The sequence below is a fragment of the Hemicordylus capensis genome, chromosome 6 (genome assembly GCF_027244095.1).
Source record: "Hemicordylus capensis ecotype Gifberg chromosome 6, rHemCap1.1.pri, whole genome shotgun sequence".
In the NCBI taxonomy this organism is placed as follows: Eukaryota; Metazoa; Chordata; class Lepidosauria; order Squamata; family Cordylidae; genus Hemicordylus; species Hemicordylus capensis.
The window spans coordinates 121,571,893-121,591,013 of record NC_069662.1 but is presented as its reverse complement, the minus strand read 5'-3'; the positions used below and the strand labels follow the sequence as shown (position 1 = coordinate 121,591,013).

At 43.6% G+C, this 19,121-nt stretch overlaps 1 long non-coding RNA gene across 1 annotated transcript in view; it reads right to left on the bottom strand.

Annotated features, from left to right (window-relative positions):
* LOC128332148 (uncharacterized) overlaps positions 1-19,121 on the bottom strand; it is a 36,749-nt gene that overhangs the window by 3,553 nt on the left and 14,075 nt on the right. Inside the window, exon 2 of the long non-coding RNA XR_008310577.1 lies at positions 9,457-9,770. This is a non-coding gene — a long non-coding RNA (uncharacterized LOC128332148). The remainder of the gene's footprint in view (positions 1-9,456; positions 9,771-19,121) is intronic.

Genomic DNA, 19,121 nt, shown 5'->3' with positions numbered 1-19,121 from the left:
AAATGGAAAAAGAATTAAGACCCCATGCAATTGGCACCTACCAGAGAGATAGCTTTTGAAAAGTACTATCATTATACGTAGCTGGTAACACTGGAATATGGTGCTAGGTTGTAACTAAATCTTATCAGTCTATTGACCACATGGCCATATTCCACTATTAGGTACAAAATACATGTAAGGATTTACTTTTCCACCATATTCCAGTCTTACGGCCAACTACATGTTCCTTTTCAACCAACTGTCCTTTTCTGGTAAGTGACAATTGCTTGGGGGTGTTAATTCTTTTTTCACTTGTATTTCCAAATCCTAAGGACAGGTAGCAATTATACTCCAGAGAAATAGAAGGGGGAGAAACATATGTAACATGGAACCACATCTCTCTTGCTTAGCTAAGGAGTATACCCTTGAAAACGGGGAGAGGGGGAGGGCAGGGAAAGACAACTCCTCAGGAAAGAGAACCCCTCAGAGGGTCCCTGTTGAAGGGTCATCTTTTCCCCCTCCTCCTATTTTCCATGGTTCAGCTCTTCAAAAGCCCCCACTTGCCCCCAATTTAATGTAATGAAAAATTGGAGCTCCATTACATTAAATAAGGAGCATGGGAACTAGACCCCAGCTAACTTGGCAAAGAGGCACCTTTTAACGTGGTGATTCTCTTTATTTAGCAGAGGGAGAGTAACTGGCCCTATCCACCACCAGCACAGTACCTCCAGTGACTGTTGCTGGCGTATATCTTATGTTTCCTTTTAGATTGTGAGCCCTCTGGGGACAGGGAGCCATCTTATTTATTTATTATTGCTCTGTGTAAACCGCCCTGAGCCATTTTTGGAAGGGTGGTATAGAAATTGAATAAATCATCATCATCATCATCATCATCCCCCAGTGAGGCACTACCTTGGCGTGGTTGTGGGGCTTGCATGCTCTGAGGAAGGTGAGAGCTATGCCAGAGGTTCAACCATACTGGACAGGTGTCACCAGAGGAGCCAGACAAAGAGTGCCTCTCCCATCAACAATATGGTGAGACGTATCTTTAATAAATCTATACCGGATCGGTCGTCGCCCGGGTCAACAAGGACCGCGCCAGGTGCTGCACTTGCAGAAATAACAAGCAATAATTTGCAAGAAACAAACCAACTAATGTACAGAGCAGCAACAATAACAACACAAGAGCTCGTATATAAGATCAGTGGACCTGTAAAAAAAGAAAGTAGTACATCATCTAAATGGAAGATTAGATTAGAAAATAAAATCGCCAGGCTTAGATCAGATGCTAGTAAACTGAAAGATATTGAAGACAAGAAGCTGAAGAATGAAAACACCAAACAGTATCTGATCCCAAAATACCACCTAGAAAGCCTTCGACTCATTGCCTCACACATGGATACTAAAATGTTTAGAAGCAACTGGTGTCAGCAAAAACATTCATATATTAATTTTTTAAAAAGCAATGAGCATGTGGAGTATACAGTTAACAATCAATGGCGAGACACTTGGACAGGTTAGCATCAGAAGAGGTATTTTCCAAGGGGACTCACTATCCCCTCTGTTGTTTGTAATCGCCATGACCCCACTTTCACAAATACTAAACAAAACAGGCTTCAGATACCAAACATCTAAAACATCAAGTAAAATCAACCATCTGCTGTACATGGATGATCTGAAGTTGTATGGAAAGTCCCAGTCAGAAATCGAATCACTGCTAAACACTGTCCATATATTCAGTAGCGATATAGCAATGGCGTTTGGACTAGACAAGTGTGCTGCATTAATAACGAACAGAGGAAAAATAAGAAAAACAGAAGGAATAGAACTGCCCAATGGAAGCAAGATCAAGAACCTGGAAGAGAAAGAACATTACAAATACTTGGGCATACTCCAGGCTGATAACATCGCACACACTGAAGTTAAAAGAAAAATTGGAAGTGAATACATCAGGAGAGTTAGAAAAATCCTCAAGTCCAAACTCAATGGCAGGAACACCATACAAGCCATAAACACCTGGGCTATACCTGTTATCAGATACACTGCAGGAATAATAGACTGGACCCAGGCAGAGCTAGAGACGCTAGATTGTAAGACCAGGTAGTGCCTCACTGGGGGATGAAGATGATGATGATGATGATTCTCTGCTCACATTTTAATTATCTCTATGGGTAGAGTTTTCACATGCCCCCAAATTTTCTAAAATTTTGGGATGGGGGTTCGGATAGGGGGTTCGGAACCCCTGTCTCATTCAGACTGCCAAAACTGTACTAAATTTTGAAAGGCAAATGGGAACTAATTGAAGGCAGCAAAAAACCCAGCACAATAGCATGGTGCATTTTCTTCCTTAAGCCAATGTCTGTCACCTCTCCAGGAAGCACTAGGAGGAGCAGGCCTAGAAATGCTACTTACCTCCTGGCCAATGCCATTTAACTTCCGGAAATACACCAGGGAATGATGCTGTGTCATGATATGCCATGCATTCTGGGAAGCAAAATGGCACCAATTAGAAGGCAAGTGGTGCTTCTAAGTGCTGCGCTAAAGCTATGAGAATAAGTGGTAACTTGGGACATCTCTGGTTTCAATCTGACCTCTGACACGAACTGTCTTAGAAAAGCCACTGGCTTACATGCTGACAGCTAGACACTCATCCAAGAGTGTCTACACATGCATGCTCCTAGTGATGGTGAGGGAGGCTCCATGCATCCTAAGTGCTGCATCAGAGCAGCTGTGACCTTGGGAATGATGGAAAGTAGGTCATTACTGCGCTGCACTTAGGATGCATGCCCCCCCCACACCCCCGCTGTTGGTAGAAGCGTCCACATGCTGGTGAGTGATGAAGAGCTGGAAAGCTTCCATTCCTCCTGTATGCCAGGCTGACTGCATTGCATGTAAGCCTCTCTTACATGCAATCTGCAATATGGGTCAAATTTGCAATATGGAGTGAATAATACTGACTCTCGAGGTTGTAAAGATTTCAGCATAGTGTATGTGACACACTTTGAATGTTCTTCAGTGCTAAGTATTGCATCTACTGCTTCTTACTGCTTTAAGGCATGCATCACAGTTCTATCTGTGAGCTTAACAGCAGAACCCACATGAAGCAAAACCTGCAGCACTGAACATAGACACATTGCATTCATTTTCTTATCTTTCCCCTTTAGAAACCTGAGTTTTTTGTTTGATTATGCTGGAGCTTCAAGACTATTTTCATTTCAGCTCCCAAGCCCTGACATTTCCTTGTTTGTTTACAAACAAATCCTGACGTTTTCTATTCTCAGCATTTTCTCTCAATTTTGCAGATATGCTGACAAGCAGGAAAAATGTACTTAAGGCCTTGACGAGAGCGTAGGTTGAAACATGAGCTGCATCCTTCTCTCAGAGCTTCACCATGCAAAAATAAACAGTGGGCCGTGTGCATTCATTATAACTTCATGTCAAGCCCTTTCCATTCTTTCAGTTGTACTGAGCTTTTAAGACCAACATCAAATGTCGGCAGTGCAATCAAAAGCCTACCTCCACGGGCTCATACATTTAACAAAGCATCGTCACCCAACAGCTAACCATGATTCAACTTTCTTCTGCGTTTCTTTAAATATCAGGCAGAAACTATTGGCTGTACCTCTTCAGTACAGACATCTTTTGAGCTGTCCTATCAAAGCTTTGGGTATGATATAGCATCTAAAGCTGACCTCTGGGCTGTTGAAACAGCCTCACGGGGCACTCACAGGTGCAAGTGTGCTGGGCAGGGGGTGGGGATGTGAAGAGTGTGAGTCATTTATCTCACTTTCAAAGCCATATTCACTTCATGTACCTTGGACTTTTTTTTTTTAAGGGACCGTATCTCTCAAAATGGCCTACTTATAAATCATTATTTTCAAGACAGGCTCTCTAAGTCAAATGGAATCATTTCTGTTAATTCAATATTGGCCTGTTTATTTTAACCATGCCTGCGCCATTGCATCCTATTCTTCACATGTCGTCAAAAGGCCAGTTTTTCAAAGATAAGCTTTTAGTGACATCTATTTATGTGTTTCAGGTTTATGGCTTGGTTATGGTCATTTAACGCCATCCTGCTGTCATGAAGAAAGCTTAATTCAATCCCAGGCAAAGAGCAATAAATTCTCCTGATGCAGGTTAGGCATTTTCCCAGTAAAAGCTAATGTAAGGCATGCTGTGCTTGCACATACTGCTTAAGTGAGGTTTAAAATGATATTTACCAGTGTCCTGCCTCCCACCAGAGGGAAGCCATTTGATTAAAAGAAATGATATGCTCTTCCAGGTATAGGAAATGGCATGCAGAAGCATAGTAGTGTGAGATGGAGATTTAATTTTAAAAAAAAAACACACCACCAGGGAAAAATCTGGGAATAAAAAGTTACACTTTGAGGCAATTTTAATTTTAAATACGCAGAGCTCAAACATTCAGACAGAGCATCTTTCCATCTTAAAAAAACAACAACAACCAGTGCAATGAATAACCCAGTGTTTTATAGATTTCTTTGCTACAAAAGGTTACTTTAATGTTATGCCCCATGCCTCTGTGCACCTGTTACATGAATTGTGCGAAATAAGCACAATTATGGGAAATAAACTGTATGTTCAGTAGGTTTGGGGGCTTGCATTTTATATATTTCCGTTGTATTGCATATTACAAACCTCCCATTTTTAGAGAAACAAAGTGATACATTTATGAAAAATATTACACTTTCATCAAAACTGGAGGACAATTAGCCATTGTTCACAGTAAATAACTCGGAGCCAGTGTTTGAGAGTTGGGAGAGAAGACCAGAGTCCATTGCCTACTTAGGCAGGAAGCCTTAAATGGCTTCCTCTATGTCCTCTCATTCCAGTACTCTCTTCCTATCTTCCGGCCTATCAGATGAGAGATATTCCTTGCCAAGGGGCATGAAAAGATGGAAATGTGAGAACAAAGTGTAAAAAAGCACATCAAATAATTCCCCCCTCTATGCCAAAAGATGTCCCCCTTTTACTGTGAGAGGCAGTGGGCATGGTAGGAGAAAGAGAAGGTTGAATCCTAACTGCTTCTCTCACAGTCATCACAAGGAAGTAGATTTTGTTGACTCCCCTCACTTGGTAGCCCCTGTGCTGCATCCCGTCCTGTTCCAGAGGGTCCCTTGACACTTAGGAGTCAATTTTCAGGGGTAGTAGGGAGGCTGCTGTCAGGAGGGGAGGGCAGAGATGTCCCCATGCCAGAGCTGCCTTTTGCATGCTCCAGGGTTAGGATGCAACCCAGGTACTTTAACTCTAGAAGTTGTAGACTTAAAACTTTCCCTGCCAGTTCCAAGTAATTTCCTCTTGTCTTGCTTCTGTGGGATTAGGATCAAGTCCCCTGCTAACTTGGCAAAGAGGCACCTTTTAACATGGTGATTCTTTTTATTTAGCAGGGGGAGGGTAACTGGCCCTATCCACCCCCAGCACAGTACCTCCAGTGATTGTTGCTGGTGTCTATTTTATGTTTCTTTTTAGATTGTGAGCCCTTTGGGGACAGGCAGCCATCTTATTTATTTATTATGTCTCTGTGTAAACCACCCTGAGCCATTTTTGGAAGGGCGGTATAGAAATCAATCAATCAATCAATCAATCAATCAATCAAATAAATAATAAAATGGTGCATTCCCTATTACTAGCCATTATGAATATGTGTCCCTGATTCTTCTCATCATCACACATTCATTAGCTCAGCTATAGCTTTCTAGCTAAAACCTATTCAGACATTATGTTGTATACCTGTATAGTTGTCTTGTACATTAGTACATGTTTTTGTGTGAATGACTGTACCTACATTCATTTTTAATGTGAACCCCTCAAATGCATAGAGTAGATAGGAAGTATACTGCTGTACCTGTGTTCAATAGAACGTGTGAATAACTGTTCCTGTGTACAGATCTCCACCTGTGTACACAATACATTCCTTGTACAACATAATATCTGAATAGGGCTTAAGTCATGTATGATTCTGGTTACTGTGTTTATTACACTACAGTTTGTGCATTTTGTATAGTAAAAACAAACCAACCCAAACAGCCATACAATGAATAATACTAATAAATATGAATCTAAGCCATCTACTTCTTCTTTAAAAACAAAACAAAAACATGACTAGCAGTGTGAATTTGACTACATTTGAATGGGAGAAATGAGATATTTTTCTTTGCAAGATCTTACATCCTTAGTCAGCCACCCGGGACCCATTCCTTTGCATGTTTCTGTAGTGTGCAATGCCCTATTCTGTGATGTCCAGAGAAAGCCACAGACCTCTCTGCAAGCCTATCAAAGGGACATGATCCTGTCTATATTTATGTTTCATAAACTAGAGAGAGAACAATACCTCTGTTCAACACCAGCTGTGTAATTGTAGATAGCACTCAATATCCAATTCAGCGAGATTAATTTCAATCTGTCAGTGTTGTGTGCTCTACTCCATAGCAGAAAGTGTTGTTTTTGGAACCATATTGAGCAGCCATTGCCATTTTACTGTCTACTGACAAAAATTAATAGTGAATGCCTTATAGTGCAATTTATCAACAGCCATTTGAATTCACACTTTCCCAAGTCTCGTATCTCCAGACTAGGGAGCCGCTTGCCTGCCTATTTATGTCAAAATGTCAGTGGATGGTAGAAATTGACCAGGGTAGACTCCTGGGAGTAACTGATCTTAGTGATGCAGAGTTTGGTTAAACTCCTGGAGGACTAGTTTTGAAAGGAGCTGAAAGGCCTCAGAGCAGGCCTCTGACTGATCAGAGAAGATATGTAAACACAGATGCAGCGGCAAAAGAAGTACCAAAGACATCGTAATTAGCACGTTGTGAGAAAAGTGCCAGGACAGGCTTTTGGAAGTAAACAGTCTCTTTTAAAGCTAAACTATACAAGACAGGATAAAATGGAAAATAGGGAGAAAGTTCAATTTTGCTCTCTTGCAAAAATGTGCATTCTAATGTGAAGAAGAAAGTCCGTGTTGGCCATCGAACGGATTTTCTAAGTAGTTTCCACCACTTTTTTAAAAAGAAGCATTATTGGACATAAATTAGTTTTCCTCCTAAACTGGGTTCTGAAGGTGTAGCTGCGCATCTAATTGATCCAGTCATTGTTACCCATGCACTGATTACTTTGAGGCTAGGTTACTCAAGTTATCTTACTTTGGACACATTATGCGAAGACTCAGCTCCCTTGAGAAGTACATAATGCTGGGGAAAGTTGAAGGGAAAAGAAGAGGATGACCAGCAGCAAGGTGGATAGTCTCGATTACGACAGCAATGAATGCACCACTGAGAGACCTAAAAGGCGAAGCTGAAGATGGATCATCTTGGTGATCTATCTATGAGGTCATTAGGAGTCAATACCAACTTGACTGCACTTAATCAATCAATCAATCAGGTTACTGATATGCACTTTGGGAGAACTGCCCATGCAATCTATTCAGAAACAAATTCTTACTGTTAGAGTTCTGACTAAATTTTACGTCCATATTATGCTGCTGTTATATCAGCTGCATTGGCTGCCTGTCTATTTCAAAGTGCAACTTAGAAGTGCTGATTATTACCTTTAAAGCTCTAAATGACCTGGAGCCAAGGTACTTAATGGAAGACCTCTCCCTATGGGTGATTGTCAAAAGTCCAGAAGCTAGGAACCAGAGGTTTCCCTGTGAGTGTGCAATCCCCAGTGGGTGTGTCATGTGAACCCACCAACCAGTAGTTCCCGACTCATTCATCCAATATTCTACTGACTTTCTATGCCTAACTAAAAATCTTGGTTCCAAGTGGGTGAAGAAAGTTGGCTAACTCTTGGGGGGACAGGTTGGGAACCATCGGTTGGAGGATTTGTGCAACACGCCCACTGAAAGTGCGTGTTCATTGGGAACCTCTGGTTCCTGGCTTCCAAGCGTGGAGGTGATCATGTGAAGCCATCATATATGAAACTGCCCATTTAACCTTAAATGCCTCTCTCCTAACCTGTGATAACTGGGCAAAGAGGTACCTTTCAAAGTGATGTCAGTCTTCTATGTAGTAGTGGGAGAGCAACTATCCCTACCCAATTAAGTTTGGTATCTCCCAGTGGCTGTTGCTGGTATCTTTGTTTTAGAATGTGAGCCATTTGGGATAGGAAATTTTTCATTCTCCTTTTAAATTCCTTAGCTATGTAAATTGCTGTTGACTGAGTTTGTTGAGTACTTTGGGTACCTCTGCCTGAGGGGGAATGGGATACAGATGTTGCTAAATAAATCAAGATGTAATGTAGTAGGACTGTACAAACATTTGTCTCTGAAGCCAAATAATCTGCACAGCACCCACCCCTGCCATTGTGCAGGGGGTGATAGTTTTCACGACTCACCTTTGAACATGGCTGTGCTGTGTCCAGCACCAGTGAAGACCTTTAAAGAAAAATGGAAGCCCAGGTGATTTGGGAAAATGCATAGGGAGCACTGGGAAGTAGAAAGCTTTCCAGTGTTTTCCCCATAGAGCTCTACTAATCCTGCTATGAAACAGTTTGCTATGTAAACCACTTTGATTGAAACCTTTCTTGTTGAAAAGCAGTGTGTTGAAGCCTGAAGTTGGGACTGGGTAGGCCCAGCGAGAACCAGGGGCAAGGTAGCAGACTGTGCAGCAAGCCAGGAGTCGACACCAAAACACCAAGGGTCAAAGTTGAGCAGACAAACCAAAAGCCAGGCTCAGGAGACAAGAAGCCATGAATCAAAGTTGAACTCAAAGGTCAAAGCCTCAGTACCAGGAGTGAAGGACAAGCTGGGTCAAGTCAAATAGGATCTGAAAACAGAAAACTCCAGGACCAAGGAGACCTTGAAACTCAGGCAAAGCATGAGCTCAAACAAGAAACATGCATATCCTTCAAATCCTGGAAGGATCCAATGAAAAGTCTGGCTGGGCAAGGTCAGACCAGGGCCTGAGGACTATAAGAACAGCCCTGCTGGATCAGGCCCAAGACCAGCCTGATCCAGCATCCTGTTTCCCACAGTAGCCCACCAAATACCTCTGGGAAGCCCATAAGCAGGAGATGAAGGCATGCCCTTTCTCCTGCTATTGCTTCCCTGTAACTGGTAATCCAAGGCATCCTGGAGAAAGAGAGCCATTAAAACTAGTAGCCATTGACAGGCCTGTCCACTATATTCTGGCAAGGCTGGTGTCTTTGGCCGATAATCAGTTCCAATTGGCCGATTATATTGCTATAGCTGGGAGGCATGCTTAGGAACAGAGCTTCCAGCTTCTGACTCTCTGTAAATTCCTCCCTTGCAGCTTTAAATTTTTTAAAAAAAAAAAAATCTTCCAGCAATCTCACATGCATGACAAAACAGTCCCCATTTTTATACTGGAGATTCTGCATTTTCTTTCTCAAGGTGAAGGTGTATGACCACCCCTTTTTCATATGCAAGGAATCTAGCTTGCTTAGCATTTCCTTTGAGGTCTCAAGATCACATATAGTAGAAAGATAATTTTTACTCACAGAAGCAGCAATTAGAGCTTGAGCTTGAGCATCTTTGAGTAGCCACGTCTCTTTTGCAGTTTTCTCAGCAGCTGTGGTTCCATCTGTTGTGGGGGGTGGTCTTCTTCAGTGACTTTCTGTAGTCCTGATCGCAATGTAATCCTCAGTCTAGTTTTCCATTCCAAGTAATTGTCTGGGTTCAGGATAGTCAGCCTGAGCTTTCCCTCTAGGTAAGTAGCCATCCTCACTGAGCTCTGTAAAAGGGCAGCTGCTGTAGATTAGCAATTCAAAGTGTCCACGGCTAGATCTCACTGGATCTATATAGAAATGGCAGCCTGGGAAAAATTATGGAAAACTGATTTAAATTTTACAGCATGTTTTGCTTTAAAAGAAAATTATTATAAAATGATGTATAGATGGTATTTGACACCAAAAAAATTGGCATTAATGTATAAAAATGTTTCAAACAAATGTTGGAAATGTGGACACTCTGAAGGTACCTTTTTCCATATGTGGTGGACTTGTAGGAAGGCTAAGGCCTATTGGGATATGATATATAATGAGTTAAAGAAAATATTCAAAATGACATTTCCTAAGAAGCCAGAATCCTTCCTGCTGGGAATAACACAAGGAGTATTTTCTACAACTGATTTAACATTTTTTATGTACACTTCTACAGCTGCCAGAATAATATATGCACAGAAATGAAAGAGCAATGAACTCCCTTCAAAAGAAGATTGGCTGATAAAAATTTTGGAATATGCGGAGATGGCAAAACTTACAGTATTGATAAGAGATCAAAATTTAGAATGCTTTAAAGAAGATTGGAAACCATTCTTGTTGTATCTAAAGAACTACTTTCCTACTATGGATTTTACAGCAGGGTTTGAAACTTAGTAATAATAGCAGGTTGGGTAGATTAAAATTGTGTTTGTAAGGTTTAAATCTATGTTTTGAATTATTATTATAGCAAAGGTAAATTTTATAGTTGATGATTCACGAAGAGGTGTGAGCGGGAAGTCCATATTTGTTTATTTGTTGTGAATGTTAATAAGAATATTGTCAAAATCAATAAAAATTAAATTTGCCAAAAAAAAAAATCTCACTGGATCTCCTGGAACAGACTTAACTCTTTAGTTGCAGTACACGTAGCTCAAAATACTGGGCTCCCATAAACTGTTGGGAAGTCTCTCTGGTAGGAGAAACCCCTTTTCATTATAGCAGAGTGCACAGAGGCACAACACAGCAGAATTCAGTTAGGCATGCATGTATGCTGAGAGTAAAGTAACTTGGAGCCAGTTCATAGTTTCAAATCAATATAAATGGTATTTATTAAAGAACTCCATTCTAGATAGGAAAATAAGGAGTTAGGATCTCTAATCTATCTAGCTAGCTGGATGCAGATAGATTCTGCATCTCTGCACACATGGTGCAGGGAGAGGAGCTTGCATGTTGCAAGGTAGAAGGAACAGGAAGAGAAAGGGAAGATGAAGTGCAAAGCAGGAAGGAAGGAAGTTAGTCCCTAAGAGTAGTAAACTACATTCCAAAGGGATAGTGTCAGAGCAGTAGAGAAGGGATGACCAATGTCAATGTCTTGACCCTCTAGCCCTCTGACTCACTAGTCTGTCCTCCACTGTTATTGAGACAAGAGACAGCGCAAAGTCCTTCATTTCCAACACAATTTGCACAATGGAAGTAAGTAAGAATTGGGGTCCCCCAGGGATCTTTACTGGGACCAATGCTCTTTAACTTGTTTATAAATGATCTAGAAGTTGGGGTAAGCAGTGAAGTGGCCAAATTTGCTGATGACACTAAACTATTTAGAGTAGTGAAATTCAAAACAGATTGTGAGGAGCTCCAAAAGGATCTCTCCAAACTGGGTGAGTGGGTAACAAAATGGCAAATGTGGTTCAATATAAGCAAGTGTAAAGTGATGCATTTTGGAGCAGAAAACCCCAACTTCACATATACACTGATGGGGTCTAAGCTCTTAGTGACTGACCAGGAGAGAGATCTTGAGGTCATGGTGGACAGCTTGTTGAAAGTGTCAGCTTAGTGCATGGCAGCTGTGAAAACAGCAAATCCTATGCTAGGGATCATTAGAAAGGGGAATGAAAATAAAAATGCTGCTATTATAATGCCCTTATACAAATCAATGATGCGGCCATAGTTGGAGTACTGTGTACAGTTCTGGTCACCATAGCTTAAGGACATTGTAGAATTGGAAAAGGTGTAGAAGAGGGCCACCAAGATTATCAGGGGCATGGGGCATCTTCCTTATGAGGCAAGCAACAGCATCTGAGGCTTTTTAGTTTGGAAAAAAGGCAACTATGGGGAGACATTATTGAGGTGTATAAAATTATGCATGGAGTAGAGAGAGTGGACAGAGAGACATTTTTCTCCCTCTCTCAGAACACTAGGACCAGGGGTCATTCCCTGAAACTGAAAGCTGGGAAATTTAGGACCGGCAAAAGGAAGTACTTTTTCTCACAATGCATAATTAATCTATGGGATTCTTTGCCATGGGATGTGGTGATGGCCAATAGCTTGGACGGTTTTAAAAGGGGCTGAGACAAATTTATTGAGGTCTATTATTGGTTACTAGTCTGATAGCTATAGGCCACCTCCAGCCAAAGAGGCAAGATACCTCTCAATACCAGTTGCAGGGGAGCATCAGCAGAACAGTGGAGATGCCCTCACCTCTTGCCTGTGGGCTTTTTAGAGGCATCTGGTGGGCCACTGTGTGAAACAGAATGCTGGACAAGATAGGCCTTGGGTGTGATCCAGCAGGGCTGTTCCTATGTGTTTTGTATTCAACATAGTGCCATTATAAGCCCTAAACATTCTATTGCTTACAAAACCAAAACCACTTGTCCAATCTTGCTGGCCATTTGCACACGTTAGCTAGGTCACAAAAGACACCACTTGTCCAAATTTGGTGGAGATCCATGAGAAAATGGCTTAAATAGAGCAGTTTAAACTTGTTCACCATTGAAAGGGGCTTTTAAGTGTTGGTGACATATTTTTGCCTTGAAGAAGGCACACTTAATTGATTCTGAGGTCTCTTTAAATAGTTAAAGTTGCTAGATTCCATAAAAGGCTGGAGAAGTGTCTTTTATACATATGTCTAGGACTGAAACAATGGATATTTTATAACTGTTCCCCAAAGTTGCAGTTTTAAAGGCAAAAAATGCATCTTCTTTTTCACGAAGAACAGAAAAGTGTCTGTGCTGTAGTGCCTTTGGAGTTGCAGTTCCCACAGCTCTTCCCACAACCAATATGGCAGCTTCCTCCCTGCCTCATTCCTTGGCTACACTGACCTACTGATCCAGTTCGATGGCCACTACTCCACACATGGACCCACCGACTGCACGGTTGCTGCTGCCACTGTTTCCCCAACAGTCCTTTTTAAATGGCCATGCTGATGCATCTAATCCTGTTGCAGCTGCTACCACCAACCCTGCTCACCCCACTGGTGACCACTCTTCAGGCTGGACCCCGCAGCTGCTCCCACACTGACTCTGCTCCATTGGGCAGCAAGCATCCACTGCTGCTGCAGCTTTGCCACCATCAAAGGCTCTTCTGTTGGAGAGCTGCAAAACAACTATTGGGGGAAAGGCAACGGTGTTTGCCAAGTAAGGTATTGACCTTTTTGGAATGGCTGTTCCCTGCCTTCGAACAGAAGACCCTTCTGCACCACCAAAGCAACAGCAGTGCCAGAGGCCTGCTGTCCAGCAGAGCAGAGTCATTGCGGAAGCAGCTGTGAGACCACCGTGGTGATGTCAGGGGCCCTCAAGAGTGGTCGTTGAGTGGAGAGCAGAGTTGGTGGGGATGAAGGCAGAGAATAGAGACCACAGGGCCATTTTGACTGGAGGACCTTTCTGCAGCTTCCAAGAGGCTTCCTTTGTTCTCTCTCTCTCTCTCTCTCTCTCTCTCTCTCTCTCTCTCTCTCTCTCTCTCTCTCTCTCTCTCTCTCATAAACTTAGCAGTTATGAGATAAGGGGACAGGTTCATGTGTGGATTGGTAACTGGTTGAAGGACAGAAAATAGAGGGTAGGAAAATAGAAGGTAGAAAGAAAGGAAAATACTTTAGAACCATGTGGAAACTTTTAGAGTACATTTTCCAGTAGCAAGCTTTATTTTTAGACACTTATCCTGTGCAACGTCCTTTTGTTGAAGGTGATTTTTGATGCTGACGAAAAACAGCAATCTGACTTGTAGAACCTCTGAGAGAAGGAGGGGGAAAGCCTGCTTCTTTGTCGGAAAAAGAAATACAGGGCACATTCGCACATAACACAAAACTGCCATTAAATGGGGCAGAGGTTCGAACTCCATCCATGGAACATCTGGATGCATGCAACCGTGGTTTTGAGGTGAAAGTGACCTGAGGTTTGCCTCAACAAACTCCAGTTTCAACCACTGCAACCTGAGGTTTGGCCACTGCAGCGTTATGTCCAGCATTATGTTATGGATGAGATTATCTACCATTATGTTATGGACGCGGCCATAACTGTGATTTTGTGCTGATTTTGGAACTGAAATAATAGAGAGGGAGGCCCAGACCCACCCAGGAATGTGGTAGCTCTATCTACACTGCAGTTCTCGATGGCTGCCTCTTGGCTAAAATGCCACACCCTCGCCATCCTCCATTCCCTTCCCCATTCTGCCTGGCAACAGTGACGTGGTCAGAGAATTTAAAGAGACGCAATTGTTTTGGGTTTTGCTGGCTTTCAGTCACTTTCAGGAGAAACTGGGTTCCCAGTCCCAGAAATATGGGGATAGTGAAAAGTGGGGAGGCAGTCCCACCCTCAGCCGCACATGCTGCACTATTTCAGCCATACTGGCAGCAATCTGTGCAGAAACACCGGTACACACAACACAGCGCTGCACAGCAGCACTGCACCCTAACGTGGCCTCCTCTTTTGGATTGGTATGTGCCCCAGAAATTCAGGTGTGGTGGCCCTTGCTGGGCAACCTGTGCCATTGTCCCATGCCCTCCCCATCATAGGCGGCCAGGACTAGGGAAGGTGTTACCTGCACAGCAGGTGTGCACAAACATCAGTTCCCATTTTGAGGTCCCAGGCAGATGAAAGATAGCGGCCAATGCTCCAACAGCAAGGGCACTCTTCTTCTGACAAACAAAAGCCAAACAAAAGACTTTACTGCTGTTAAAAGCTGGGGGCACAGTTGGCCTTGCTGTGCTCGCTCCAAAAGGAAGCATCTTATTAGCTTTCTGCTTGTCAAACAGCCTCCTGGTGATTGTGAGATAGCGGAATTCCTGCAGGCTGCTTCCTTGGGAGTGCATCGTTTACTTTAAAGACCACCCTCATGGGTCCACTCTACCTTAGAGTGCATCTAGGCATAGGTGTTAAAACCAAGATGTGTGAGGAGGCCCCTACCACCCAGCAGCAACACTTGTCCATTGTCCTCCCCATTCATGTGCCTCACAATGTGGGGAAGGTTGCATATTAATGTTTTCACCAGCAGGGATGCTTAGATGAGGGGCTTGCTCTGAAAGATGAACCTTGTCCTGCTCCAAGTATAGGGCACAGATGTAGAGCTAGGAGGCTTCCAAGGCCACCCTTTGGCATTCTCGTGCCCCCACTTTGTTTCTCCCTAGGAGCACTCAATGAATCTTTCATCAATGTTCACTCCAGTTGTCCTTGGCAGTATCTATTGCCCTCCAGTATCTATTGCCTTCGCAGTATCTAATGCATGTTTGATGTACAGGTGAAACTTGGAAAATTAGAATATCGTGCAAAAGTCCATTAATTTCAGTAATGCAAATTAAAAGGTGAAACTGATATGAGACAGATGCATTACATGCAAAGCGAGATAAGTCAAGCCTTAATTTGTTATAATTGTGATGATCATGGCGTACAGCTCATGAAAACCCCAAATCCACAATTCCAGAAAATTAGAATATTACATGGAACCAAGAAGACAAGGATTGTAGAATAGAACAATATTGGACCTCTGAAAAGTATACAGTGTAGTGTGCTTGATTGGCCAGCAAACTCGCCTGACCTGACCTCATAGAGAATCTATGGGGCATTGCCGAGAGAAGGATGAGAGACATGAGACCAAACAATGCAGAAGAGCTAAAGGCCGCTAATGAAGCATCCTGGTCTTCCATAATACCTCATCAGTGCCACAGGCTGATAGTATCCATGCCACGCCGCATTGAGGCAGTAATTGCTGCAAAAGGGGCCCAAACCAAGTACTGAATACATATGCATGTTTATACTTTTTTATACAAATTGTCACCTTTTTGGGGACCCAGGAAGGTTGAGGATATTTTGAATAGACTCTATGGAGATCAAAGGAAGATACAACTGTAAAGAATGAAGCTTACTGGACAGAGTCAGCAATCTTGCCTAACAATCATACTTGCTCAAGAGCCATCCCAAAGTTTGCTGCTAAGCTGCAGGGCAACAAGCAGGAACTCTGTCCATGGACAGGAACTGTCTGTGACTTCTGCTGTGCAGTGAGAAGTCCAGACTACCCAGCCATGGTGTTTCACTTTGCTCTGAACAGCTGACCCCAGCCTGCTTGACTACTTGAAGCTTGCACCCCAGGCTCCTGTTCTCCAGCACCCGCATTTCTCCTCCATCTGAAGCCTGCATCACGCTCAAGTTCCAGCAATGAAAAATTCCTTTGAAGCCTCCTTCGTGAACCTGGTGAGATGCCTATTCAACGCACAGCCTAGCCTACTCTCCACTTTCCTCCTCCTTACTAATCATTGCCACCCCCTTCCTAAGCCCTCCCTCCTTCCTTCCTTCTTTCTCTGCTTCTCTCTAAATGTTTTATTAGGATTTGTTAGATAGTTAGATGGCTGTAATTACTGATTGCACACACATACAGGTGAAACTCGGAAAATTAGAATATCATGCAAAAGTCCATTAATTTCAGTAATGCAAATTAAAAGGTGAAACTAATATATGAGACAGACGCATTACATGCAAAGCGAGATAAGTCAAGCCTTAATTTGTTATCATTGTGATGATCATGGCGTACAACTCATGAGAACCCCAAATCCACAATCCCAGAAAATCAGAATATTACATGGAACCAAGAAGACAAGGATTGAAGAATAAAACAATATCGGACCTCTGAAAAGTATACAGTGTAGTGTGCTTGATTGGCCAGCAAACTCGCCTGACCTGACCCCATAGAGAATCTATGGGGCATTGCCGAGAGAAGGATGAGAGACATGAGACCAAACAATGCAGAATTGCTGAAGGCCGCTAATGAAGCATCCTGGTCTTCCATAATACCTCATCAGTGCCACAGGCTGATAGCATCCATGCCACGCCGCATTGAGGCAGTAATTGCTGCAAAAGGGGCCCAAACCAAGTACTGAATACATATGCATGCTTATACTTTTCAGAGGTCCGACTCTTTCCCTCTGAGCATGTACAGAGTGTGAAACCAGATGTGTAGTTCACAACACCCTCAGCAGCCGCTCTACCAACCCTCAGCTGCTGATGCCAGGGCCTTACCTGCCCGCAACTGCGAGCCATTCCCAAGCCACTCCAGCCTCACAAGGAGCGCAGGGGCAGTTCTTCCCTCCCCTGCAGGAGCACTCACTGGCCCGAACGCCCCCTGGCCCACCACAAGGGATCCTCACATTTCTGCAGGGTGGGCATTTATCCACCTGATATGCCCTTAAGACCTCCTCCAATGGGTCCACATGCAGCACCATTGGGAATCAGCCCATTGGGTGTGTCTGGGCAGCAAGCCAGCACCCCTGCACATATGGAGCCCATGGCCCTCTGCGACAGACACCCCATGGTCTTGGGCAAGCGGAAGAAGGGCCCTCAGATGCAGTCCCACATCCCCCATGATGCAAGGCCCCGGCCAAGGCAAGGTTCCTTTGCCACACACCACCCAGACCAAGAGCCTTGTAGCTGAGGGGCCACCCCCACCCGCTCCTCTCCTCTCAAAAAGAAGGCCGCCGTGCAAGGTGTGGCACAGCCTCATTCATGGTTGGGCTGCTCCAAGGTGGAGACAGGAGGAGATGGCCATGCATAAGCCAGTGCTCCCCAAGAGCAGAGCAAAGGGGAATCTGAGGAAACCCCCACCCAATCTGCCTCAACTTTAGTCTACATGCTCATGAGCATGCTCATGAGCATGTGGATGCCATGTAGCGGGCATAGCTGCACTTTTCCTTGCTATGCCTTGTGCTTACAAGGCACTTTACAGTAGCTGTAGACCCCTACATATGTTTGCAAACTGAAACCACAAGCTTTCAAGCCAAGAGAGCTTCTAGTGCAATGTGCACACCCATTTGTTCAAAATCCACCAAATTCCTTCTTCTCCTTTTTGAAGTTTGCCAAGAGAATATCGTTTGTCTGTTTCTAGGAATAAAGCTTATTTCTTTGCTTTGAAAACTATTGCACACTTATTTCTTTCAGCCCATGCATCCATTGCCAACAGGCAAAGGACAAGCGGGTTCCTGACCTGTCTGGAAGGTTGTGTGTTTGTGTGTGCATGTGTGTTGTCCTGATACTACGAGGGGCTGCATGTGCATGGCAGGGTCTTTCATGGAGGGCCCCCTTGGAGGTTTCACAAAAGAAGCATGGAGATGCCCACAATGTCTTAAAGGGAGTTGGGGAGAGGATAGAAAAGGCAGGCAGGCTTGTTCTTGCTACTTGCCCAGTTTACACAGGTTCCCCTGCCAAGGAGGCAATCCATGGGCTGGGAACTTAGGACATGCAGGAGAGTGGGCCCACATACTTCCAGAAATAAAAGGGTTGGAGTCCTCCAAGAACCAATGAGGGTGAGCAGGAAGGGGGCCATGAACAGGCCATGCCCACACGACTTGTGGGCATGAAGTGGGAGGGTGTACCAGCACCACAAACAACTGGCCCAAACCATGCCCTGGCCAGGACACAAAGAATGGATGTCCCCTCCCTCTCTGGAAGACCTCTCTATTATTACTTTGGCTGTGTGAGGTGGGTGGGCAATCCCATCCACCGCCACCACCCTGGATGCCCCCAGCATGCACAATTAAAGCTTCCACGTTGGCATCACCTGATCTCCCTACCAGCAAGAGAGGAATAGTTTTGCCTCTCTTTGCTTGGAGAGAAATTTAAAAAGAAGAAGAAAAAATATATAGGTATATATCCAGTGTTGTGCTAGCATTCATGTGGTTGCACAATTGCAAGGATGTAGCATAAGGTGATCACACAACATTGCAGAGCAAAACCTCACACAGCTCTGTAAACTTCTGATGTGTGTTCAACTTCTCTCATTGTGTTAGTTTACCACTAGTCTGGATATCAGCTCCCGCCCCCCATGCCACTATAATTTCCTGCAACATTTGATTGATCAGAGGAAATAATTGGCAAAAGGAATGCATGTGTACACCACAGAAAACTGCCTGCCTTCAGCTCTAAGTTGAAAACTATGATCTGTTTCCAGCCACAGTCTTTGTTCATAATGGATTTAACTGACAACTAAACCAGAGGTCTAAGTAGCTAACTCCATGCCCTTCCTTACAGGCCAACAGAGGAAGCACTAAAAGAAGTACAAGAGAAAAGTGGGGATTTAGTGATGACCATTCTTCATTTATTGCTTCCATCTTGTAAATTAGTTATGGCAACCCCGATCTTCTGCACTAACTGCTCTCAGTGTCCTTTTCAAGTTTTTCAGTTGATTTTTTAAAATACCATCAGCCTTCA